The 27,838-nt window shown below is 40.1% G+C and overlaps 1 protein-coding gene across 1 annotated transcript in view; it reads left to right on the forward strand.

The window, feature by feature from the left end:
- Nucleotides 1-27,838, forward strand: part of ATP10A (ATPase phospholipid transporting 10A (putative)) — a 181,854-nt gene that overhangs the window by 87,695 nt on the left and 66,321 nt on the right.

A 27,838-nucleotide genomic window follows, 5' to 3' on the forward strand; every position in this document is an offset into this window, starting at 1 on the left:
GAGCTTTGCTTTGGACTGCAGTTAAGTAACTGAGAACAGTTTGATTTGTTAGGTGTGTCCAAAGCAGTACTCATTTCGAGTTAATTATTCTCCATACCTGAATACCCTACCAGTGCCCATGGATTATGCATTTTCCCAGTCTGGCTGATAGGAGCAGTTACTGTTCCAGGACCTGTTTGAGCCCAGAGCACAGCACCCTCTAACCCTTTTTGATTGTTTCTCTCCCTGCCACATACAATTCCCTCACAGGTATGCATCTGTCATCCTTGCTGGATACTCACGGAGGAACCTCTGCAGATCTCTGAGGTTCTCCATGTACTTTTCTCCTCTCTGGTACTCTGTCCTGCAAACTAACTCTCCTAGTCTCCTTGGACTCCCAGGTCCAGCTTGTCAACTGAGGAAATCAGCCATCTGGGTTCCCCTCCACAGTCATGGCCTGTAAAGTCTTTCAGTCTGGGCAGTAATCTGGGGCATCTGTAGGACTCAGTTCCTTTGTTTTCCATCTTTCAGGTGTTGCTGTCCAAATGTTCCATGTCTTGAAGGTCTTTGATTTATATATTTTATGTGTTGTTTTCAACTGTAGATTAAGTCCTGTCTCTGTTACTAAATCTTGACCAGTAGTAGAAGTCCTGAACTTTAAATTTAAAAATCTCGTGCCTTTCTCATAGGTATTGTACCTGTCTTTCAGTTCACTCAATGACACATTCCCAACCTCTTCCCCTGGGCACTTAGTTCTGCAAGGGGATTGCCCCTGAGGAGGATGGCTCAGTTACCTGTCTTTTTGTAATTATTTTCGAAGAATTCTTTGTATATTCTTTTATAAAAGCCCTATGCAGATATTTTCTCCCATTCTGTGGCTTGCCTCTTCACCTTTTCTGTGATGTCTTTTGATGAAGGGAAGTTACTAATATTTCTAGAAGACAATGTATTCATCTTTTCCTTTGTGACTAATCTCTCTAGTTTACTATTTAATAAATCTTTCTTTACCCTGGTATCATGAAGATATTTTCCTGTAACTTCATAAAAGCTTTATTGCTTTACCTTTCACATTTAGGGCCACAGTCCGGCTGGAATTGATTTTTGTAGATGACTTCCTTTTCCCATGTGGATGCCCAGTTATCCCAAAATCATTTATTGAAAAGACACCCTTTACACAGAGCAGCACCACCATATCGTAGATCAGATGACCATCATGCACAGCTCTGTTTGCAGGCCTCCATGCTCTTCTATCCATTTGTCTGTCCTTAGTTTGTCCTTATACCAGCACTGTACTGTTTTAATTATGTAGCTTTCTGATAAGTCTTAGTACGTGTTAGAAGTCTTCCTCCCACTTTGCTCTTCTTTTCAAGTGTCATTACTATTCCTGGCTGTTTGCATTTCCATTCTTTTACAATAAACTTGTTCCCAAACGAATTCCCAAAGAGGTTGGAATTTTGATTGTGATTACATTGAATATATAGATAAATTTGGGGAGATGAGAATCAATATTGTAACAATTTTGAATTCTCTAATTCATAAATACTATATATTTCTCCATTAATTATGTCTTAATAACACTTTCTAGTTTTCAACATAGAGTCTTTGTACATTCTTGTTAGATTTCATCCTAGCAAAATGATTTGGTTAGCTTGCTATAATGTGTATATAAATGCAATGTGTGTGCATTTACAAAGTAGTAAATGCACTATACATGTATATATATGTATGTATGTGTATACAATCTGTAGAAATACAGTGGTTGATCTGGTATCCAGAAACCTTGCTAATTAATAAGTGGATTTACACTTATTAATTCTAACAAGTTTTCTGAAGATTATTTTAGATTTTCTACACATATAATCATTTCATTTGTTAATGATGATAACATTACTACCTTTCCAATTATCATAGTCTTAGTTCCTATTTTTGCCCATTTTCAAAGGCAAGGACCTCCAATACAGTCTCCAATAAAAGTGGTGATATCAGACATTCTTCCTCTGATATGAAACTTAAAGTGAAAAATTTGAACCTTTCACTATTATATATGACATTTCAGTATGATATTGCTGAATACCATTTACAGACTAAGGATGATCCCTCTTATTTTTATTCTGTTAAGAGACGTTATCATGAATGGATGTCGAATTGTATAAAATGCATTTTCTGCTTCAAGTGAGCTGATTGTATGATTTTTCTCCTTTTGTGCTAATGTGGCTAATTACACTGATTTTTTTTCTTTTTTTTTTAATTTTATTTTATCTTTTTATACAGCAGGTTCTTATTAGTTATCCATTTTATACATATTAGTGTATATATGTCAATTCCAATCTCCCAATTCATCACAAACACACACAACCCCCCGCCACTTTCCCCCCTTGGTGTCCATACGTTTGTTCTCTGCATCTGTGTCTCAATTTCTGCCCTGCAAACCAGTTCATCTGTACCATTTTTCTAGATTCTACATATATGCGTTAATATATGATATTTGTTTTTCTCTTTCTGACTTACTTCACTCTGTATGACAGACTCTAACTCCATCCACCTCACTACATATACCTCCATTTCATTTCTTTTTATGGCTGAGTAATATTCCATTGTATATATGTGCCACATCTTCTTTATCCATTCATACGATGATGGACACTTAGGTTGCTTCCATGTCCTGGCTATTGTAAATAGAGCTGCAATGAACATTTTGGTACATGACTCTTTTTAAATTATGGTTTTTTCAGGGTATATGCCCAGTAGTGGGATTGCTGGGTCATATGGTAGTTCTAGTTTTAGTTTTTTAAGGAATGTCCATACTGTTCTCCATACTGGCTGTATCAATTTACATTCCCACCAACAGTGCAAGAGGGTTCCCTTTTCTCCACACCCTCTCCAGCATTTGTTGTTTGTAGATTTTCTGATGATGCCCATTCTAACTGGTGTGAGATGATACCTCATTGTAGTTTAGATTTGCATTTCTCTAATAATTAGTGATGTTGAGCAGCTTTTCATGTGCTTCTTGGCCATCTGTATGTCTTCTTCAGAGAAATGTCTATTTAGGTCTTCTGCCCATTTTGGGATTGGTTTGTTTGTTTTTTTAATATTGAGCTGCATGAGCTGATTGTATATTTTGGAGATTAATCCTTTGTCTGTTGATTCGTTTGCAAATATTTTCTCCCATTCTGAGGGTTGTCTTTCCATCTTGTTTGTAGTTTCCTTTGCTGTGCAAAAACTTTTAAGTTTCATTAGGTCCCATTTGTTTATTTTTGTTTTTATTTCCATTACTCTAAGAGGTGGATCAAAAAAGATCTTGCTGTGATTTATGGCAAAGAGTTTTCTTCCTATGTTTTCCTCTAAGAGTTTTATAGTGTCCAGTCTGACATTTAGGTCTCTAATCCATTTTGAGTGTATTTTTGTGTATGGTGTTAGGGAGTGTTCTCATTTCATTCTTTTACATGTAGCTGTCCAGTTCTCCCAGCACCACTTATTGAAGATGCTCTTTTCTCCATTGTATATCCTTGCCTCCTTTGTTATAGATTAGTTGACCACAAGTGTGTGGGTTTATCTGTGGGCTTTCTATCCTGTTCCATTGATCTATATTTCTGTTTTTGTGCCAGTACCATATTGTCCTGATTACTGTAGCTTTGTAATATAGTCTGAAGTCCAGGAGCCTGATTCCTCCAGCTCCGTTTTCTTCCCTCAAGACGGTTTTGGCTATTCGGGGTCTTTTGTGTCTCCATACAAATTTTAAGATTTTTTGTTCTAGTTCTGTAAAAAATGTCATTGGTAATTTGATAGAGATTGCATTGAATCTGTAGATTGCTTTGGGTAGTATAGTCATTTTCACAGTATTGATTCTTCCAAACAAGAACATGGTATTTCTCTCCATCTGTTCTTATCATCTTTTTTTTTTCTTTTTTTTCTTTTGCCATCTTTATTTATTTATTTTTTTCACACACACACACACTGTATTTTATTTTTACAAGAGATAAATAGACTATCATCTTATCATCTTTAATTTCTTTCATCAGCATCTTATAGTTTTCTGCATAGAGGTCTTTTGTCTCCCTACATAGATTTATTCCTAGGTATTTTATTCTTTTTGTTGCAATGGTAAATGGCAATGTTTCCTAAATTTCTCTTTCAGATTTTTCATCATTAGTGTATAGGAATGCAAGAGATATCTGTGCATTAATTTTGTATCCTGCTACTTTACCAAATTCATTGATTAGCTCTAGTAGTTTTCTGGTGGCATCGTTAGGATTCTCTATGTATAGTATCATGTCATCTGCAAACAGTGACAGTTTTACTTCTTCTTTTCCAAGTTGTATTCCTTTTATTTCTTTTTCTTCTCTGATTGCCGTGGCTAGGACTTCCAAAGCTATGTTGAATAATAGTGGTGAGAGTGGACATCCTTGTCTTATTCCTGATCTTAGAGGAAATGCTTTCAATTTTTCACCACTGAGAATGATGTTTGCTGTGGGTTTGTCATATATGGCCTTTATTATGTTGAGGTAGGTTCCCTCTATGCCCACTTTCTGGAGAGTTTTTATCATAAATGGGTGTTGAATTTTGTCAAAAGCTTTTCCTGCATCTATTGAGATGATCATATGGTTTTTATTCTTCAATTTGTTAATATGGTGTATCACATTGATTGATTTGCATATATTGAAGAATCCTTGTATCCCTGGGATAAATCCCACTTGATCATGGTATATGATCCTTTTAATGTGCTGTTGGTTTCTGTTTGCTAGTATTTTGTTGATGATTTTTGCATCTATATTCATCAGTGATACTAGTCTGTAATTTTCTTTTTTTGTAGTATCTTTGTCTGGTTTTGGTATCAGGGTGATGGTGGCCTGATAGAATGAGTTTGGGTGTGTTCCACAGTTTCAGTTTCATTACTTATGATTGGTCTGTTCGTATTTTCTATTTCTTCCTGGTTCAGTTCTGGAAGGTTATACCTTTCTAATGATTTGTCTATTTCTTCCAGGTTGTCCATTTTATTGGCATAGAGTTGCTTGTAGTGGTCTCTTAGAATGCTTGGTATTTCTGCAGTGTCTGTTGTAACTTCTTTTTTTAAAAATTTATTATTTTTATTATTTTTTTAAACAGGATATTATATTTTTTAATTAATTTATTTATTTTTGGCTGCATTGGGTATTCGTTGCTGTGCGCGGATTTTCTCTCATTGTGGTGAGTGAGGGCTACACTTCATTGGAGTGCACGGGCTTCTCATTATGGTGGCCTCTCCCGTTGTGGAGCATGGGCTCTAGGTGCACAGTAGTTGTGCCATGCGGGCTCAGTAGTTGTGGCACACAGGCTTAATTGCTCCACGGCATGTGAGATCTTCCCAGACCAGGGCTTAAACCCGCATCCCCTGCATTGGCAGGCGGATTCCCAACCACTGTGCCACCAGCGAAGCCCTGTAACTTCTTTTTCATTTCTAATTTTAATGATTTGAATCCTCTCCCTCTTTTTCTTGATGAGTCTGGCTAATGGTTTATCAATTTTGTTTATCTTCTCAAAGAACCAGCTTTTAGTTTTATTGATCTTTGCTATTGTTTTCTTTGTTTCTATTTCATTTATTTCCGCTCTGATTTTTCTGATTTCTTTCCTTCTACTAACTTTGGGTTTTGTTTGTTCTTCCTCTAGTTCTTTTAGGGATAAGGTTAGATTGTTTATTTGAGATGTTTCTTGTTTCTTTAGGTAGGATTGTATTGCTATTAAATTCCCTCTTAGAACTGCTTTTGCTGCATCCCATAGGTTTTGGATTGTCGTGTTTTCATTGTCATTTGTCTTTAGGTATTTTTTGATTTCCTCTTTGATTTCTTCAGTGATCTCTTGGTTATTTAGTAACGTATTGTTTAGCTTCCATGTGTTGGTGTTTTTTACGTTTTTTTCCCTGTAATTCATTTCTAATCTCATTGCGTTGTGGTCAGAAAAGATGCTTGATATAATTTCAATTTTCTTAAATTTACTGAGGCTTAATTTGTGACCCAAGATTTGATCTATCCTAGAGACTGTTCCGTGCTCACTTGAGAAGAAAGTGTAATATGCTGGTTTTGGATGGAATGTCCTGTGAATATCAATTAAATCTATCTGGTCTGTTGTGTCACTTAAAGTTTGTGTTTCCTTATTAGTTTTCTGTTTGGATGATCTGTCCATTGGTGTAAGTGAGGTGTTAAAGTTCCCCACTATTATTGTGTTACTGTCGATTTCCTCCTTTATAGCTATTAGCAGTTGCGTTATGTATTGAGGTGCTCCTATGTTGGGTGCATCTATATTTATAATTGTTATATCTTCTTCTTGGATTGATCCCTTGATCATTATGTAGTATTCTTCCTTGTCTCTTGTATCATTCTTTATTTTAAAGTCTATTTTATCTGATAAGAGTATTGCTACTCCAGCTTTCTTTTGATTTCCACTTGCATGGAATATCTTTTTCCATCCCCTCACTTTCATTCTATATGTGTCCGTATGTCTGAAGTGGGTCTCTTGTAGACAGCATATAGATGGGTCTTGTTTTCGTATCCATTCAGCAAGCCTGTGTCTTTTGTTTGGAGCATTTAATCCATTCACGTTTAAGGTAATTATCGATATGTATGTCCCTATGACCATTTTCTTAATTGTTTTGAGTTTGTTTTTGTAGGTCCTTTTCTTCTCTTGTGTTTCCCACTTAGAGAAGTTCCTTTAGCGTTTTTTGTAGAGCTGGTTTGATGGTGCTGAATTCTCTTAGCTTTTGCTTGTCTGTAAACCTTTTGATTTCTCCATTGAATCTGAATGAAATCCTTGCAGGGTAGAGTAATCTTAGTTGTAGATTCTTGCCTTTCATCAATTTAAGTATGTTATTCCACTCCCTTCTGGCTTGTAGAGTTTCTGCTGAGAAATCAGCTGTTAACCTTATGGGAGTTCCCTTGTATGTTATTCATCGTTTTTCCCTTGCTGCTTTCAATAATTTTTCCTTGTCTTTAATTTTTGCCAATTTGATTACTATGTGTCTCGGCGTGTTTCTCCTTGGGTTTATCCTCTATGGGACTCTCTGTGCTTCCTGGACTTGGGTGGCTACTTCCTTTCCCATGTTAGGGAAGTTTTCGGCTATAATCTCTTCAAATATTTTCTCTGGTCCTTTCTCTCTCTCTTCTCCTTCTGGGACCCCTATCATGTGAACGTTGTTGCATTTAATATTGTCTCAGAGGTCTCTTTGGCTGTCTTCATTTCTTTTCATTCTTTTTTCTTTATTCTGTTCCACAGCCGTGAATTCCACCATTCTGTCTTTGAAGGTCACTTATCCGTTCTTCTGCCTCAGTTATTCTGCTATTGATTCCTTCTAGTGTAGTTTTCATTTCAGTTATTGTATTGTTCATCTCTGTTTGTTTGTTCTTTCATTCTTCTAGATATTTTTTTAAACATTTCTTGTATCGTCTCGATCTTTGCCTCCATTCTTTTTCTGAAGTTCTGGATCATCTTCACTATCATTTTTCTTAATTCTTTTTGTGGAAGGTTGCCTATCTCCACTTCATTTAGTTGTTTTTCTGGGTTTTTTTTCTTGTTTCTTCATCTGTTACATAGCCCTCTGCCTTTTCATCTTTTCTATCTTTCTGTGAATTTGGTTTTTGTTCCACAGGCTGCAGGATTATAGTTCTTCTTGCTTCTTCTGTCTGCCCTCTTGTGGATTAGTTTATCTAAGAGGCTTGTGCAAGTTTCCTGATGGGAGGGACTGGTTGTGGGTAGAGCTGGCTGTTGCTCTGGTGGGCAGAGCTCAGTAAAACTTTAATCCCCTTGTCTGCTGATGGGTGGGGCTGGGTTTCCTCCCTGTTGGTTGTTTGGCCTGAGGGACCCAAACACTGGAGCCTTCTCGGGCTCTTTGGTGGGGCTAATGGCGGACTCTGGGAGGGCTCACACCAAGGAGTACTTCCCAGAACTTCTGCTGCCAGTGTCCTTGTCCTCATGGTGAGACACAGCCGCCCCCTGCCTCTGGAGGAGACCCTCCAACACTAACATGTAGGTCTGGTTCAGTCTCCTGTGTGGTCACTCGTCCTTCCCCTGGGTCCCGCTGCACACACTCCTTTGTGTGTGCCCTGCAAGAGTGGAGTCTCTGTTTCACCCAGTCCTGTCAAAGTCCTGTAATCAAATCCCACTAGCCTTCAAAGTCTGATTCTCTAGGGATTCCTCCTCCCATTGCCGGACCCCCAGGTTGGGAAGCCTGATGTGGGGCTCAGAACCTTCACTCCAGTGGGTGGACTTCTGTGGTATAAGTGTTCTCCAGTGTGTGAGTCACCCACCCAGCAGTTATGGGATTTGATTTTATTGTGATTGCACCCCTCCTACCATCTCACTGTGGCTTCTCCCTTGTCTTTGGATGTGTTGTATCTTTTTTGCTGAGTTCCAGTGTCTTCGTGTCGATGATTGTTCAGCAGTTAGTTGTGATTCCTGTGCTCTTGCAAGAGGGAGTGAGAGCACGTCCTTCTACTCTGCCATCGTGATCCAATCTCTGATTTTTTTCTAATACCATACCAACCTTGAATGTTTGGACTACAACCACTTTCCTAATGTATTATCTTTTAATATATACTGTTGGGCTTAGTTTGCTAATGTTTTATTAAGAATATTTGCATAGTAAGATAGGCTTGTAATTTTCTGTTTTCATATTGTGTTTGTTGGGTTTTAGTATCAAGTTGATGTTGGCTTCAGAAAATAAGTTGGAAAGTATTTGTCCTGATCGCTGAACAGTTTTCATAAGTGAGTGTTATTACTTCCTCAGATTTTGCTAAAATTCACTGGTGAAACCATCTGAATCTGAAGTTTTCTTTGTGGAAGATTTAAATATCTTTAAATTCATTAATGTTTAAATAACTAGAATGTTTATTTTTCTAATATAAATTTTAGTATTTTGTATTTCTCTAATCTGTTTTTTCATTTAAGTTTCAAACTTACTGTCATAAATTATTCATATAACACCTTTAAACTTTTTGATGCATGTAGGATCTATAGTGAAAACCTCTTTTTTATTCCTGTTATTCGTAATTTGTACTCATTGTTTTCAAGCTCAGTCTTTCTGGGGTGGGTTAGTTATGACATTTGTACTTATATTTTTTTCTATTATGTTTAATATAGCCTTCCTTTAACTTTCTTTAGATTTCATTTACTGTTTTCTAATTTTTGAGGTGGATGGTTATCTTGTTATTTCAGCTTTTAATACTTTTAATATATGCAAATAGGCTCTTAATTTCCCTGAAAGGAAGCAATATCCCACAAGTTTTGATACATAGTGTATTTAATATTATTTAGGTAAATACATGGCTTAATTTCTCTTGTGACTTTTTTCTTTGACCAATTGATTATTTAGAATTATATTCCATAATTTCAAAGCAAGTAGTCTTTTTAAAAATCATTTACTTTTTATTATGTATTCTGGTTTAATTGAACTCTGTGTTCATTTTTTTGAGATTTGTTACTTGCTTTATGGCTCAGAAAGTGGTTAATGTTTGTAAATTTTGTTTGCGCACTTGAAAAGAATGTATTCTACAGTTGTTGAGTGCAGTGTTTTATATTTATTTATTTATTTATTGGCTGTTTTGGGTCTTCGTTGTGGTGTTCAGACTTCTCTTGTTGCAGAGCATGGGCTCTAGGTGCAAGGGCTTCAGTAGTTGTGGCACGTGGGCTTAGTTGCTCCATGGCATGTGGGATCTTCCTGGACCAGGGATCGAACCCATGTCCCCTGCACTGGCAGGTAGATTCTTAACCACTGAGCCACCAGGGAAGTCCGAGTGCAGTGTTTTATATATATACCTATATATCTATTCAGTTAAGTTTGTTAGTAGTGCTGTTCAAATTTTCTATACCTTCTGGGTTTTTCACTGTCCTGTCAAATACTGAGAAAGGATTGTTAAAATCCCCCTATTAAGATTGTGGATTTATTTTGAAGTTATGTTAATTAGAGTTATTTTTATTTTCTTATGAATTGAACTTTTTATCATTTTGAGTTAACCCTTTTTATATGTAGATATGCTTTTTGATTCAAAATCACCTTGTCTAAAATTAATACAGGTACGCTAGCTTTCTTTTGTTACTCTTTGTCAGATATATTTTTCATCCTTTCACATTGTTTTCTGGTATCTGTATTTTTCTTACATATACCATATTGTTGAGTATTTAAAATTCATTCTGACAATCTTTATATTTTCCCTAAAAGATTTTACATGATTCACTTTTTTTTTTAATTTAGTAGGTATATACTTGTTTTCTTGCTCTTTCCTGGTTTCTTTTTTTTTTTTTTATCAGTCATCAATTTTATACACATCTTTGTATACATGTCAATCCCAATCTCCCAATTCAGCACACCACCATCCCCACCCCACCACGGTTCTCCCCCCTTGGTGTCCATAAGTTTGTTCTCTACATCTGTGTCTCAACTTCTGCCCTGCAAACCGGTTCATCTGTACCATTTTTCTAGGTTCCACATACATGCATTAATATACGATATTTGTTTTTCTCTTTCTGACTTACTTCACTCGGTATGACAGTCTCTAGATCCATCCACGTCTCAACAAATGACCCAGTTTCGTTCCATTTTATGGCTGAGTAATATTCCATTGTATATATGTACCACATCTTCTTTATCCATTCGTCTCTTGATGGGCATTTAGGTTGCTTCCATGACCTGGCTATTGTAAATAGTGCTTCAATGAACATTGGGGTGCATGTGTCTTTTTGAATTACGATTTTCTCTGGGTATATGCCCAGTAGTGGGATTGCTGGATCATATGGTAATTCTATTTTTAGTTTTTTAAGGAACCTCCATACTGTTCTCCATAGTGGCTGTATCAATCTACATTCCCACCAACAGTGCAAGAGGGTTCCCTTTTCTCCACACCCTCTCCAGCATTTGTTGTTTGTAGATTTTCTGATGATGCCCATTCTAACTGGCGTGAGGTGATACCTCACTGTAGTTTTGATTTGCATTTCTCTAATAATTAGTGATGTTGAGCATCTTTTCATGTGCTTCTTGGCCATCTGTATGTCTTCTTTGGAGAAATGTCTATTTAGGCCTTCTGCCCATTTTTGGATTGGGTTGTTTGTTTCTTTAATATTGAGCTGCATGAGCTGTTTATATATTTTGGAGATTAAACCTTTGTCCGTTGATTCGTTTGCAAATATTCTCTCCCATTCTGAGGGTTGTCTTTTCGTCTTGTTTATGGTTTCCTTTGCTGTGCAAAAGCTTTGAAGTTTCATTAGGTCCCATTTGTTTATTTTTGTTTTTATTTCCATTACTGTAGGAGGTGGATCAAAAAAGATCTTGCTGTGATTTATGGCAAAGAGTGTTCTTCCTACGTTTTCCTCTAAGAGTTTTATAGTGTCCGGTCTTACATTTAGGTCTCGAATTCATTTTGAGTTTAGTTTTGTGTATGGTGTTAGGGAGTGTTCTAATTTCATTCTTTTACATGTAGCTGTCCAGTTTTCCCAGCACCACTTATTCAAGAGAGTGTCTTCTCTCCATTGTATATCTTTGCCTCCTTTGTCATAGATTAGTTGACTATAGGTGCGTGGGTTTATCTCTGGGCTTTCTATCTTGTTCCATTGATCTATGTTTCTGTTTTTATGCCAGTACCATATTGTCTTGATTACTGGAGCTTTGTAGTATAGTGTGAAGTCAGGGAGTCTGATTCCTCCAGCTCCGTTTTATTCCCTCAAGACTGCTTTGGCTATTCGGGGTCTTTTGTGTGTCCATACACATTTTAAGATGTTTTGTTCTAGTTGCGTAAAAAATGCCATTGGTAATTTGATAGGGATTGCATTGAATCTGTAGATTGCTCTGGGTAGTATAGTCATTTTCACAATATTGATTCTTCCAATCCAAGAACATGGTATATCTCTCCATCTGTTGGTATCATCTTTAATTTCTTTCATCAGCGTCTTATAGTTTTTTGCATACAGGTCTTTTGTCTCCCTAGGTAGGTTTATTCCTAGGGTATTTTATTCTTTTTGTTGCAATGGTAAATGGGAGTGTTTCCTTAATTTCTCTTTCAGATTTTTCATCATTAGTGTATAAGAATGCAAGAGATTTCTGTACATTCATTTAGTATCCTGCAACTTTACCAAATTCATTGATTAGCTCTACTAGTTTTCTGGTGGCATTTTTAGGATTCTTTATGTATAGTATCACGTCATCTGCAAACAGTGACGGTTTTACTTCTTCTTTTCCAATTTGTATTCCTCTTATTTCTTTTTCTTCTCTGATTGCTGTGGCTAGGACTTCCAAAACTATGTTGAATAATAGTGGTGAGAGTGGACATCCTTGTCTCATTCCTGATCTTAGAAGAAATGCTTTCAGTTTTTCACCGTTGACAATGATGTTTGCTGTGGGTTTGTCGTATATGGCCTTTATTATGTTGAGGTAGGTTCCCTCTATGCCCACTTTCTGGAGAGTTTTTATCATAAATGGGTGTTGAATTTTGTCAAAAGCTTTTTCTGAATCTATTGAAATGATCATATGGTTTTTATTGTTCAATTTGTTAATATGGTGTATCACATTGATTGATTTGCATATATTGAAGAATCCTTGCATCTCTGGGATAAATCCCACTTGATCGTGGTGTATGATCCTTTTAATGTGTTGTTGGATTCTGTTTGCTAGTATTTTGTTGAGGATTTTTGCATCTATATTCATCAGTGATATTGGTCTATAATTTTCTTTTTTTGTAGTATCTTTGACTGGTTTTGGTATCAGGGTGATGGTGTTCTAATAGAATGAGTTTGGAAGTGTTCCTTCCTCTGCATTTTTTTGGAAGAGTTTGAGAAGGGTGGGTGTTAGCTCTTCTCTAAATGTTTGATAGAATTCACCTGTGAAGCCATCTGGTCCTGGACTTTTGTTTGTTGGAAGACTTTTAATCACAGTTTCAATTTCATTACTTGTGATTGGTCTGTTCATATTTTCTGTTTCTTCCTGGTTCAGTCTTGGAAGGTTATACCTTTCTAAGAGTTTGTCCATTTCTTCCAGGTTGTCTATTTTATTGTCATTGACTTGCTTATAGTAGTCTCTGAGGATGCTTTGTATTTCTGCGGTGTCTGTTGTAACTTCTCCTTTTTCATTCCTAATTTTATTGATTTGAGTCCTCTCCCTCTTTTTCTTGATGAGTCTGGCTAATGACTTATCAATTTTGTTTATCTCCTGAAAGAACCAGCTTTTAGTTTTATTGATCTTTGCTATTGTTTTCTTTATTTCTATTTCATTTATTTCTGCTCTGATCTTTATGATTTCTTTCCTTCTGCTAACTTTGGGTTTTGTTTCTTCTTCTTTCTCTAGTTCCTTTAGGTGTAAGTTTAGATTGTTTAATTAAGATTTTTCTTGTTTCTTTAGGTAGGCTTGTATAGCTATAAACTTCCCTCTTAGAACTGCTTTTGCTGCATCCCATAGGTTTTGGATCGTCGTGTTTTCATTGTCATTTGTCTCTAGGCATTTTTTGATTTCCTCTTTGATTTCTTCAGTAATCTCTTGGTTATTTAGTAACGTATTGTTTAGCCTCCATGTGTTTGTGCTTTTCACGTTTTTTTCCCTGTAATTCATTTCTAATCTAATAGCACTGTGGCCAGAAAAGATGCTTGATATGATTTCAGTTTTCTTAAATTTATTGTGGTTTGATTTGTGACCCAAGATGTGATCTATCCTGGAGAATGTTCCGTGTGCACTTGAGAAGAATTGTAATCTGCTGTTTTTAGATGTAATGTCCTATAAATATCAATTAAATCTATCTGGTCTACTGTGTCATTTAAAGCTTCTGTTTCCTTATTTATTTTCATTTTGGATGATCTGTCCATTGGTGTAAGTGAGGTGGTAAAGTCCCCCATTATTAGTGTGTCACTGTCAATTTCCTCTTTTATAGCTGTTAGCAGTTGCCTTATGTTTTGAGGTGCTTCTATGTTGGGTGCAGATATATTTATAATTGTTATATCTTCTTCTTGGATTGATCCCTTGATCATTATGGAGTGTCCTTCCTTGTCTCTTGTAACATTCTTTATTTTAAAGTCTATTTTATCTGATATGAGTATAGCTACTCCAGCTTTCTTTTGATTTCCATTTGCATGGAATATCTTTTTCCATCCCCTCACTTTCAGTCTGTGTGTGTCCCTAGGTCTGAAGTGGGTCTCTTTTAGACAGCATACATATCGGTCTTGTTTTTGTATCCATTCAGCAAGCCTGTGTCTTTTGTTTGGAGCATTTAATCCATTCACGTTTAAGGTAATTAATCGATATGTATGTTCCTATGACCATTTTCTTAATTGTTTTGAGTTTGTTTTTGTAGGTCCTTTTCTTCTCTTGTGTTTCCCACTTATAGAAGTTCCTTTAGCATTTGTTGTAGAGCTGGTTTGGTGGTGCTGAATTCTCTTAGCTTTTTCTTGTCTGTAAAGCTTTTGATTTCTCCGTCAAGTCTGAATGAAATCCTTGCGGGTAGAGTAATCTTAGTTGTAGATTCTTGCCTTTCATCGCTTTAAGTATATCATGCCACTCCCTTCTGGCTTGTAGAGTTTCTGCTGAGAAATCAGCTGTTAACCTTATGGGAGTTCCCTTGTATGTTATTCGTCGTTTTTCCCTTGCTGCTTTCAATAATTTTTCCATGTCTTTAATTTTTGCCAATTTGATTACTATGTGTCTCGGCGTGTTTCTCCTTGGGTTTATCCTTTATGGGACTCTCTGGGCTTCCTGGACTTGGGTGGCTATTTCCTTTCCCATGTTAGGGAAGTTTTCTATTATAATCTCTTCAGATATTTTCTCTGGTCCTTTCTCTCTCTCTTCTCCTTCTGGGACCCCTATAATGCGAATGTTGTTGCATTTAATGTTGTCCCAGAGGTCTCTTAGGCTGTCTTCATTTCTTTTCATTCTTTTTTCTTTATTCTGTTCCGCAGAAGTGAACTCCACCATTCTGTCTTCCAGGTCCCTTATCCGTTCTTCTGCCTCAGTTATTCTGCTATTGATTCCTTCTAGTGTAGTTTTCATTTCAGTTATTGTATTGGTCATCTCTGTTTGTTTGTTCTTTAATTCTTCTAGGTTTTTTTAAAACATTTCTTGCATCTTCTCAATCTTTGCCTCCATTCTTATTCCGAGGTCCTGGATCATCTTCATTATCATTATTCTGAATTCTTTTTCTGGAAGGTTGCCTATCTCCACTTCATTTATTTGTTTTTCTGGGGTTTTATCTTGTTCCTTCATCTGGTATATAGCACTCTTCCTTTTCATCTTGCCTATGTTTCTGTGAATGTGGTTTTTGTTCCTCAGGCTGCAGGATTGTAGTTTTTCTTGCTTCTGCTGGCTGCCCTCTGGTGTTTGAGGCTATCTAAGAGACTTGATGGGAGGCTCTGGTGGTGGGTAGAGCTGACTGTTGCTGTGGTGGACAGAGCTCAGTAAAACTTTAATCCTCTTGACTGTTGATGGATGGGGCTGGGTTCCCTCCCTGCTGGTTGTTCTGCCTGAGGCAACCTAACACTGGATCCTACCTGAGCTCTTTGGTGGGGCTAATGATTGACTCTGGGAGGGCTCACACCAAGGAGTACTTCCCAGAACTTCTGATGCCAGTGTCCTTGTCCCCACAGTGAAACAGAGCCACCCCCCGCCTCTGCAGGAGACCTTCCAACACTAGCAGGTAGGTCTGGTTCAGTCTCCTCCGGGATCACTGTTCCTTCCCCTGGGTCCCGATGCGCACACTATTTTGTGTGCACCCTCCAAGAGTGGGGTCTCTGTTTCCCCCAGTCCTGTCAGAGTCCTGCAATCAATTCCCACTAGGCTTCAAAGTCTGATTCTCTATGAATTCCTCCTACCATTGCCGGACCCCCAGGTTGGGAAGCCTGACATGGGGCTCAGAACCTTCACTCCAGTGGGTAGACTTCTGTGGTAAAAGTGTTTGCCAGTCTGTGAGTCACCCACCCAGCAGTTATGGGATTTGATTTTACTGTGATTGCACCCCTCCTACCATCTCATTGTGGCTTCTCCTTTGTCTTTGGATGTGGCGTATCTTTTTTGGTGAGTTCCAGTGTCTTCCTGTTGATGATTGTCCAGCAGCTAGTTGTGATTCTGGTGTTCTCACAAGAGGGAGTGGGAGCTCGTCCTTCTATTCCACCATCTTGATTAATCTCTTTCTACATGATTCACTTTTAATGTTACTGTTGGGAAGCACATTTGAGTGTGATGATTCCATCTTTTATTTGTTCTGCCTGCACCATTTTCCCTTCTTCCTCCATTTTCTCCTTTTTTTAGATTAATTGAGAGGTTTGTTTTGTTTTGTTTTGTTTTTTTTGCCACACCACATGGCTTGCAGAATCTTATTTCTCTGACCAGGGATCGAACCTGGGGCCTTGACTGTGAAAGGTTCGAGTCCTAACCACTGGACAGACAGGGAATTCCCAATTGAGGGTTTTATTTTTCTTTCTCCATTTGGGTTGGAAGTTATACTTTCCTTTACTCTTATATTAGTGGTTGTATTAGAGATTACAGCATGCATCTTTGACTTATCAGTATTTAATAAATATGAATTGATTTTTATCCTCTTCCTGGACAATGCAAGGACTTTTTCTTTTTCTTTTAACATGTTTTTATTCCCTCTTAAATTACATGCTCTTATAGGTATGTGTTATAATTATATCTGTTTATAAATCCCCTGAGATGTCATTATTATTGTTTAATACAGTCACCATGTATTTACACTTGCCCTCACATTTACCTTTTTGTTGCTCTTCATTCTTTCCTGCATCTGAACCAGGACCATTTTTCCTTCTCTTTGAAGAGTACTATTTAGATTTTCTTTAGTTCTAGTCTGCCAGTGACACTCTCAGTTTCCTTTTAAGATTTTATCTTCTTTGGTCTTCAGCATTTTAGTCTTGTGTGCCTAGGTATAATCTCCCTTTACCTATTTAAGGTTTTTGGATCTGTGGTTTGGTGCTTTTAATCAGATTTACTAAATTCTCAGCTATTATTTCTTCAAATATTCCTCCCGCATAATTCGTTCCCTCCTTCCCAATGACAAATATGTCAGCCTTTCCCCCCCTCTCTCTGTGTCTCTTACCCTCTCTTCTGTTAGCTTTCAACCTCTAGTCTCCTAATGCCTTATTCTATTTTTTTTCTAACTTCTAGTATACTAATTTTCTCTTCAGCTTTACCAAATCTTCCATTGAACCATTCATCAAGCTTGTAATTATTTTTTTTTCAGGTCTAGTTGGCTTTTTGTTTGTTTAATTTTTATTGAAATATTGTTGATTTACAATGTTGTGTTAGTTTCAGGTATACAGCAAAGAGATTCAGTTATTTATACGTATATATATATATATATATATATATATATACATACATACATATACATGTATATTCTTTTTTAGATTCTTTTCCATTATAGGTTACTACATGATATTGAGCATAGTTCCCTGTCCCTGTCCTTGTTGGTTATCTATTTTATATATAGTAGTGTGTATATTTTAATCCCAAACTTCTAATTTGTCCCCCCCTTTCCCCTTTGGTAACCATAAGTTTGTTTTCTTTGTCTGTGAGTCTCTTTCTGTTTTGTAAATAAGTTCATTTGTATCATATTTTTAGATTCCACGTATAAGTGGTATCATGTAGTATTTGTCTTTCTCTGTCTGTCTTACTTCACTTAGTATGATAATCTCCAGGTCCCTCCACATTGCTGCAAATGGCATTATTTCATTCTTTGTAATATTCTGTTGTATGTATGTACCACATCTGCTTTATCCATTCATCTGTTGATGGACACTTAGGTTGCTTCCATGTCTTGGCTATTGTAAATAGTGCTGCTATGAACATTGGGGTGCATGCATCTTTTTGAATTATGGCTTTCTCCAGATATATGCCCAGGAGTGGGATTGCTGGATCATCTGGTAACTATTTTTAGTCTTTTAAGGAACCTCCAAACTGTTTTCCATAGTAGCTCCACCAATTTACATTCCCACCCACAGTGTAGGAGGGTTCCCTTTTCTCCACATCCTCTCCACTATTTATTATTTTTAGGCGTTTGATGATAGCCATTCTGGCTGGTATGAGGTGTTCGTTTGTTTAAATCTGTTAAGTCATTTTTTATAGTTTCTAGGTCTTCTAAGTGTCAGTCTGGTCAATCTTGTCTTTAGCTTCAGGATCATCACAACCATGGTAACTTAAAGTCCCTATAAGCCTGATCCTATTCTTGTTTTTGTTGGTTCTTATTGTATGATACCTTATCTTGTGTTGTGCTTGGTTATCTCTGAGTATGTGTCTGACATTGTACTTGGAAATTTATTTCTTATAAATAATTTGAGGACTAGGATTATATGTATTTTTTTTTAATTAAGTGAGGACTTTGTTTTGTTCATTATCTGGGAGTTCCCGCAATCTGGAATGACCTTAATCCAGTGCCAGGGGGTGTTATTTTCTGGGCCACCCAGTTGACCCTAAGCTGGGGAGCAGTTTGCACAAAGGCTCACTCTTACTTCTGGTTCACTATCTCTCTCTCTCTCTCTGGGGTGCCAGGCCCCAGTGAGTTCTATGGTAGCGGAATAATAGCCCCCTCAGGGTTGCCCATGTCTTAATCCCCTGGACCGGGGAATATGTTGTGTTACATGACAAGGGGAAATTAAAGTTGCAAATGGAATTAAGGTGGTTAACCAGCTGTCCCTGAGGTGGGGATAATATCACTAATTATCCTGAACTATTGAGGCAGTCTCCTAGTAATCACAGGGGCCCTTAGAAGTGAAAGAGGAGGCAGGACAGTGAACGTCAGATGCAGCGTGAGAAAGACTCCATCCCCAGGTGCTGACTTTGAAAATGGAAGGAAGCTGTGAGTGAAGGAATGGGAAGGGCCTCGAGAAGCTGGAAGAGGCAAAGCAGTGGATTTTCTCCTAGAGCCTCCAGAAGGAACACAGCAACATAGCCCTCTGGATACCTTGGTTTTAGCTCAGTGAGGCCCCTTTCCAACTTTTGACCTCCAGACCTGGAAGATAGCACATGTGTTACAGCAGAGGGAGGAAACTGGCTCAGGTCCTGCACTCACCACTGGTCTCATTAGCGCCACTCGTTTCTCTACTACCTCTTTTAGAGACCAGAGACTCCCTGAAGGAAGAAGAGGCCCCAAAGATCAGTCCCAACTCTCCAGATTTTTGTCTTTTCTAGATTTGATTCTACTTCACCTTCTTGTTAAATCTCTGATACCTTTGGGCAGTCGTTTTTAATATTTTGTCCAGTGTTTCTATTTGCCCCCAGCTGGACATTTGGTCCAAATTGCCTATCTTTCAAGCTGGGCATTTTTTTTTTCTCTCTTGAATTCCAGTGAGTGAACTAGTCTGGTTTGCTTTAGAATTCTGCTTTCCTGCTGCCCTTTTGGTCATTTCCCAGGTTAGTGCAAGGACTCCTTAGCTGACCTCTTTTTGTATCCTCCATCCTGATTTTCTTCTAACACCAGCAGTATGACTCTCTCCTACATGGTTACCCTTGGGAGCTGCCCTCAGAATCCACTTGGTTATAAATGCACCCCAGGTTTCAGTTCCCTTCAAGCCACCTTCTGAGAGGTGGGTGCCTTTTTTCCAGCTGGGCTGTCTGCTCAGTGATCTCCAAAACGGGACAGGTTCACACCCCGCTGCCCAGTCTGTGCCTACACGTCACATATCACCTTTGGTGATGAAAGAGGTACTGGAGGCCTGTGGTTGGTGTGAATGAAAAATATCACCTGCTATATCAGTAAAAAAAAAAAGGATGTTGCAGCCATCAAGCCATCACCTTAGGGACAGTGAGCCCTGAGGGAACTCAGGATGGAAACAATGTTTGCCCTGAAGGCACTCTCACCCTCACCCCAACAGCCAGCCTGAGGAAACTCAGGATGAGAAAGCACAGGCTACTTGGCCCCAGGTAGCTGAGATGCATATCAAAGGAATGATTTCAGTGAGCCCAGACTCTTGCATCTTTCCCATACAGAGAAAAGCACCGAATTCCTTAACTTGATATATCTGGTTTTCTTTAATCAACAGTAATCTTTTGATGTTCCGACTACCTGGTCTTTTGTTGCAAAAACTACTATATATCCTGGCCACCCCACCCCACCTCTTCAGAATGGTTCTTGAGTGTTATCTGAGATACTGTGTCCTATTCGTGAAGTCCTCAGAATGTACGCGGAATAAAACACAACTCTCAACTTTTAGGTTGTGCATTTTTTTCAGTCGACATTGGGAAGCAGACAGGCTGGCCTGTCACCTGGCAGAGCAGATCAGCTCAGCAGCGCCGATCCAGACGTGTTTTATGCAGTGGCACCGTGTTGGATTAAGTACAGATTCTTTAAGAGGGCTATTTTAAAGAACGGCCCTCATTTAGGTTTCGAAGTTGGTTTTCTATAAAAACAACTCTATTGCTTAACTGTCTGAAGGCATAGCCAGCCCTTAGATACTCTTTACACGTTTGATAAAAAAAAAAGTGCAGCTCTGCTGGCAGTCACAGCCTACAGAGGCAGCATGGAGCATTTGTAGTGAGAGGGAAAGCAAGCCTTTTAATTTTGAGAATTCAGGCTCAAACCCAGCACTCTGAGCCTTCGTACTTGGCTACCGTCTAAACTAAAGCTTTGAGGCTTTTTGACTGTGAACCAGCAAGGAGACAAGGGAACAAAGGGCGAAAAGGTAGGGAAGGAAGGGAGGGCTGGCTTGTGCATTTTTAAGTCAGATTTAACAAATGAAAGCCTGGCTTTCTACCTTCACACAAAGGGAAATCTAGTGCAGGTACTTGTGGCAGGAAAATTTGCAATTGGAAAAAGAAGGCCTCAGCCCAGACACCCCTGGATCAGGTCTCTGTCAGCTGTCAAAGGCGCTGAGCTTTGGAAGCCTCCTGTGAGGCCCGCTGAGGCCCTGATGCCTGTCTGCTGTCCCTGTCAGCTTTGTTTCCCTGGAGACGCTGATGGATCAGGAGCCGGTGTGGCACTCAGAAAAATCGCCACATTCTGGACTGCCTGCCATCCAGGGCCCTGTCACCAGCTGCTGTGCCAGCCTCCTTATGCACTTATGAATCTAGGACGTGTTAAATGATAGTCAGACTCCTGCAACTGTAGATTAGTTACTTAAATGTGTTTTGTGATCATTTCTATCCTATTTCTGTTTGTATTGGGCATAAACTCCCAGTGTTACACTGAACTATGAAACCAATTGGAGAGAAGATTCTTTGGTTGAAGACTCCTTATACATTTGGCTTCTCCTGCTCCCAGGACCAGAGTGCCTTTGGTTTCATTCAGGTTTTTAGTTATTTAATAAAAACTGATTGATCAGGGGACACCCTGCCGTGTGCCAGGGGACACCGTGGTAGACGATTTCTTTTCCATTTCAGGTTAACTGACTGAAAATATTGATTTGGCAATCTAATCTTTGCAGTAAAGAAGTAAATTCATTCACTCATTCCCTCATTCAGTATTGGGCCGTCTGCCCTCTTTTGAATGCCCACAGCACTGACAGGTAGGTAGTAAATACAAATTGTACTAAAAATGGAAAATAAGAGTTGGGGTAGTTATTCCATGCATTTGGGTTAAATGCTTTGCCTAAATTAATGCAGGTATTGTTCACCCATCGTCAATAAGTAAGCAGCCAGATTAAGAGGCTATGAAGAAATCATTTGATACTGCTACCCTAACACTTGTAAAAGAGGAACTGTGCTTTCTGGAGCACAGAGAGGCCCTACCAGCCCCCTGGCAGCCCCATCTGCCTTAGCATCAGGTAAGGGGTGCCTGGCAATCAAGGGGTCCAGGCCTCCAAGGGCTCAGCACGGAGCTCTGGGTCGATTCAGGAGCTTGCGGTACATGAGATCCTTGAGGAATAAACATCTGTCACCCCTGGGTCATGTGTGCACCAGACCCTGTGCTGGTCTTGAGGAAACAGAAGTCCTGTCCTCAGAGAATCTGAGGTCTAGGGAAGGAGCAGTGTGTGTGGGGGCCATGCAAGCTCGGAGCAGCAGTATCCACCTGCCCAACCTAAGGCGGGGGCTGTCACATCCTGAAGTGCAGGGGGCGGTTAGCCAGGTGGAGTCAGGTGGGAGGGCAAAGGAAGCCATGTGGAAAGGTGTGGGCCTCTCCAGGGCACCTGAGTGCAGGAACGGGTGCCAGGAGGGATGGGGGCAGCCGACAGGGTCACCTCGGGGCCCCCTGGGCAGAGCCTGGCTGCTGCGTGGAGGTGCAGATCTCATTCCGTAGTGCAGCAGCCGAAGTAGGGTGATTAGCCTTCGAAGACCACTGTGGGGCAGTGATGTTGAGGCTGGAGGTGGAGGGGAACCCTGAGTCCCTTGTGTGTAGGAGATCGTGACAGACCACAGGACACAAAGGGCGTCTTCAGGATGGGGGTCCCAGAGGTAGAGAACAGAAGGAGCTCATGCGTGCCCAGGTCTGGCCGCTGGTGCAGGAGGTAGTGTTACCAGGCTCTGTGGGTCCTCTCACCAGCCTCCTCTGGGACCCAGAGACCAAGACAACACAACCTCACTCTGAAGTCTCCACGGGGAGATCCAGGTGGGGTTCCTGCTGGCAGCACCTACTTGTCCCATCGGCAAAGCAATGTAAACTGGTTTATGTAACATTTTAATTTTTTTAAATTATTTTTTAATTTTTAAGATTGATTGATTGATTTATTTATTTATTTATTTTTGGCTGCATTGGGTCTTTGTTGCTGTGCGGGCTTTCTCTAGTCGCGGCAAGCGGGGCCTACTCTTCGTTGCGGTGCGGGGGCTTCTCATTGCGGTGGCTTCTTTTCTTGTGGAGCACGGGTTCTAGGTATGCGGGCTTCAGTAGTTGTGGCACGCGGGCTCAGTAGTTGTGGCTCATGGGCTCAGTAGTTGTGGCTTGCGGGCTCTAGAGCGCAGGCTCAGTAGTTGTGGCACACAGGCTTAGTTGCTCCGCAGCATGTTGGATCTTCCTGGACCAGGGCTTGAACCCTTGTCCCCTGTATTGGTAGGCTGATTCTTAACCACTGCACCACCAGGGAATTCCTACGTAACTTTTTTTTTTTAATTAATTTATTAATTTATTTATTTTTGGCTGTGTTGGGTCTTCATTGCTGCATGTGGGCTTTCTCTAGTTGCGGCGAGTGGGGGCTACTCTTCTTGCGGTGCGCAGGCTTCTCATTGCAGTGGCTTCTTTTGTTGTGCAGCACGGGCTCTAGGCACGTGGGCTTCAGTAGTTGTGGCACGCGGACTCAGTAGTTGTGGCTTGTGGGCTCTAGAGCGCAGGCTCAGTAGTTGTGGCACATGGGCTTAATTGCTCCACGGCATGTGGGATCTTCCTGGGCCAGGGCTCGAACCTGTGTCTCCTGCATTGGCAGGCGGATTCTTAACCACTGTGCCACCAGGGAAGCCCCCTACGTAACTTTTTTATGGTAAAAAATAATGTGTCTGCTTTAATGGACTATAAATGGCCTTTTTCAGACATCGCTGCTTCTGTTTTAGGATGGAGGAAGTCCACTTTTGCTTTTACAGAGTATTCATTTAATGCAGTGGTCCCCAACCCCCAGGCCGTGGACCGATAATGGTCCAAAGCCTGAACCATCCCCCACCCAACCCCACCCTACCCCCATCCGTGGAAAAATTATCTTCCACGAAACCAGTCCCTGGTGCCAAAAGGGTTGGGGACCACTAATTTAATGCAAATGTGAAACACAAGATTGATAACAGAATTTTGCACAGCAAAGGAAACCATAAACAAGATGAAAAGGCAACCCTCAGAATGGGAGAAAATATTTGCAAACGAAGCAACAGACAAAAGATTAATCTCCAAAATATACAAACAGCTCGTGGAACTCAATATCAAAAAAACAAACAACCCAATTAAAACATGGGTGGAAGACCTAAATAGACATTTCACCAAAGAAGACATACAGATGGTCAAGAGGCTCATGAAAAGATGCTCAACATCACTAATTATTAGAGAAATGCAAATCAAAACTGCAATGAGGTATCACCTCACACCGGTCAGAATGGCCATCATCAAAAAATCTACAAACAATAAATGCTGGACAGGGTGTGGAGAAAAGGGAACCCTCATACACTGTTGGTGGGAATGTAATTTAATACAACCACTGTGGAAAACAGTCTGGAGGTTCCTTAAAAAACTAAAAATAGAACTACCATAGGATGCAGCAATCCCACTACTGGGCATATACCCTGAGAAAACCATAATTCAAAAGGACACATGTACCCCAGTGTTCATTGCAGCACTATTTACAATAGCCAGGACATGGAAACAACCTAAATGTCCATTGACAGGTGAATGGATAAAGAAGTTATGGTACATACATGCAATGGAATATTACTCAGCCACTAAAAGGAACGAAACTGGGTCATTTGTAGAGATGTGGATGGACCTAGAGACTGTCCTACAGAGTGAAGTAAGTCAGAAAAAGAAAAACAAATATCGTATATTAACGCATATATGTGGAATCTAGAAGAATGGTACAGATGAACCTATTTTTAGGGCAGGAATAGAGACGTAGATGTAGAGCACGGACATGTGGACACAGGAGGGGAAGGAGAGGGTGGGATGAATTGGGAGATCAGGATTGACATACATACACTACCATGTGTAAAATAGATAGCTAGTGGGAACATGCTATAAAGCACAGGAAGCTCAGCTTGGTGCTTTGTGATGACCTAAGGGGGTGGGATGGGGGTGGGTGGGAGGGACGTCCATGAGGAAGGGGATATAGGTATACATATAACTGATTCACTTCATTGTACAGCAGAAACTAACACAACATTGTAAAGCAATTATACTCCAATAAAAAAAAAAGAGTCTTCCTGGTGAATCAAACATTCATTCAGCAGCTGGTCTGGGCACTGCATTAGACACCAGGCTCCCCTGTGTAGTTGAACCAGGGACATGGCACCTGCGCAGGTAGCTGTTCTACCTGACAGGGTGCCAAGTGCCAGGAAGATGTGGGAGTTGGGCATCTGCAGAGGGAGGAAGGAGGGACCACAATCTGGGGTGACTTGGCTCACAAGGTTCTCAGCTGCCACAGTTTCTAGAGAAATACAAGTTCAAAGGCAGGGCCCAGGGCTCTCCCCTGTGTCACCACTCTACCTCTTCTTTTCCATCTACCTAATGAGGTCAAATCACTTCATCCAAAGAAGCTTGAGAAATGTTAGCTGCAGAAACCATGTGCATTTTATTGCCAGTAAGGTGCTTGTTTGGACATGCAGGCTCTGCAGTGAATGATGTCAGCTGCACTTGGCCCAAGATGCCGGGTGTGCTGTGACCAAGCTGCAGAGAGTGGGCGGCACGGCTGAAGGCCTGCTGGTGTGACGGTATCCTCGTGGATCATGCTGCTTCTGCAGCGCCTTCCAGTACCAAGGCCATTGCAGGCGGGGCCGGCACGGGTGCGGGTGCGGGGGTTAGAATCACCTCTGCATTCATGGAACTGTGAATTCACGGGGCTCCGGAGACCTTGGAGAGCCAAGTCTGAATGCCAAGAGGCCTGCATTTCTTAATCAGAAGAACTAGGAGTAAATCCCAGGGCTCCTGATTTTTTTACTCCGGTTTTGGGTGAACTGTGCTAACTACATCCAGGGGCATTGCTGAAGATGGGAAAGGGGTACATTTAATTGACGCATGTTTTTGAAAACATTCAAACTTTGACATGTTTGTTTCTTTGGTAATTTCTGTGGAATCAATTGTACACTTTCTGGCTTATACATACGTCATCTTTTCTTGTTAATGCAAGATGGTCTCGGTGAGGTCGGTGGCTGAGCTTGATGTCTGAGAGACCAAGGAGCTTCCCTCACTTGCTCCAAGGTCTCTTGACCTTGGGTATGGTCCTTAATTACCCCACACTAAAGGTAGTTTGAAAACCAACCTCATTGTGGTGCTGTGAGTGGTGGTGAACAGCACTTAGCACAATGCCTGGCATTAGGTGACCTATAAAACATTGCAGCTGTAGTTGATGATTATGATATAGATATCGGTACAGAGGTGCCCTCGGGTGAGTTAAGCATGAGGCTCTCTGTATTTGTGCTGAAATTCCTGGATCTCTGAGCTAGGTGCTACTTGATGATTCATCTGTTTCTTCACAGTCAATTCTCAATGCATGTTTATATTTGCTTTCTTTAAACTTTTTTTTTGTGGTAAAATACACATAACAACAAAATTTACCATTTTAACCCGTTTTTGTTGTTTTATTTTTAGATAGAGTCTCTTTATTGCTTTGAACTTTTCTTTTCTTTCTTTCTTTTTTTTTTTTTTTTTTGGCACACTGTGCGGCTTGCAGGATCTTAGTTCCCTGACCAGGGATTGAAACTGGGCCCTCGCCAGTGAAAGCACAGAGAGAAAGTGTGGAGTCCTAACCACTGGACCACCAGGGAATTCCCACTTTTAACCTTTTTTAAGTGTACAGTTCTGTGACATTAAGTACATTCACATTCTTGTGCAACAGTCACCACCATCCATCTCCAGAACTTTTTCATCTTCCCCAACTTTGTGTCTGCTTTTTTAAAAAATGGAGTTAGCATGCTTGGGATGGAAGGGTAAACTGGACCTTCTGTCCATGCTCTGGTGCCAGGTCAACAGGAGGTTGGCTGTTGGATGACTTGGGCACTACCTTGAGGCCAGTTTGGCATGACTGAGACGGGTAGATGATTGGATGGAGTGATGAATAAATATATTTCTTAAATGGGGTTATTAAGAGATTGCCAATTAAGTTGGAAACAATCAAGGTAAGTAGAATTTTCTCATCCAAAAGGTGTGCTCCGGACATGAAACCCTTTTTAAATGGGAAACTCGGAGATGGTCTCTGTATTAGTTTGTTAGGGCTAGGAGTGGCCCAAACAACAAATTTATTTTCTCACAGTGCTGGAGGCTGCAGAGTCCAAGATCAGGGTGTCCACAGTGTTGCTCTCTTTGAAGCCCCTCTCCTTGCTTGGCTTGTAGATGGGTGTCTCTTCCCTTTTTCTTTTCACAATCTTCCCTCAGTTTGTGTCTGTGTCCAAATTCCCTCTTCTTATAAGTACACCAAGCAGATTGTATGAGGGCTAAGCTTGATGATCACATTTTACCTTAATTATCTTTGTAAAGACCCTATGTCCAAATACAGTCACATTCTGAGGTACTCGGGGTTAGGACTTCAACGTATGGATTCTGGGGGTGGGGTAAGGAGACACAGTTTAATCCATAACAGTCTCTAAAAATCCCTCCAGCTCTAAAAATCCTCCCCAGTTCCAGACAAAGCAAACGAGGCCAGGCATCCCATGCCCTGGGCATGCACATTCCCCAAGGCACATGGTTATTAGTAGAACGTTACAAATGCAGCTCTGAAGCCCCAGAGACAGAATGTTCTACCGTTTCTGAGCCATGCACATTACATTTTTCTTAGAGAGAAAGAATCATAAACAGAGACAGAGTATTTTAAGTCTATCCTCCCTGTCTGCCAAGAATAACCCTGGTGTGCTGCAGAACTCCCTCCCTTCATGGCCGTCCTGGGCACTGTATCTGCAGATGTCTGCTCTGGAAAAGTCAGCCAACTGGCTTCAAGAGAAGCACAAGTCTTGAAATAAACACCGCTTTTCCAAGCATAGCCTTACTCTGGAACAGAGCCAGAGGCCATTTCAGTCCACAGAGAGAGGGGCTGATGGCTAATGAAACTTCAGGAAGAGCCTTTTAAAATGGCACTTTCCTTTCAGCTATTGAATTGAGCTACTACTATGTAGTGAGTTCTTTTAATGTACATGCTATACGGGAAAACATTCAGGATGGACTTTTGAGTCATTGCCTTTACAGCCGTATCCTGTCCCAGGGAGGGCATTGTTGTGCTGGAGTAATAGTTATATGGGTGGGTGTCAACAATGTTTATGGCATTCCTCTGATTTTTAACCAGTTGCACTTTTTTTGTGACACTATGCTTG

The sequence above is a fragment of the Balaenoptera acutorostrata genome, chromosome 3 (assembly GCF_949987535.1).
Source record: "Balaenoptera acutorostrata chromosome 3, mBalAcu1.1, whole genome shotgun sequence".
NCBI classification, from domain to species: domain Eukaryota; kingdom Metazoa; phylum Chordata; class Mammalia; order Artiodactyla; family Balaenopteridae; genus Balaenoptera; species Balaenoptera acutorostrata.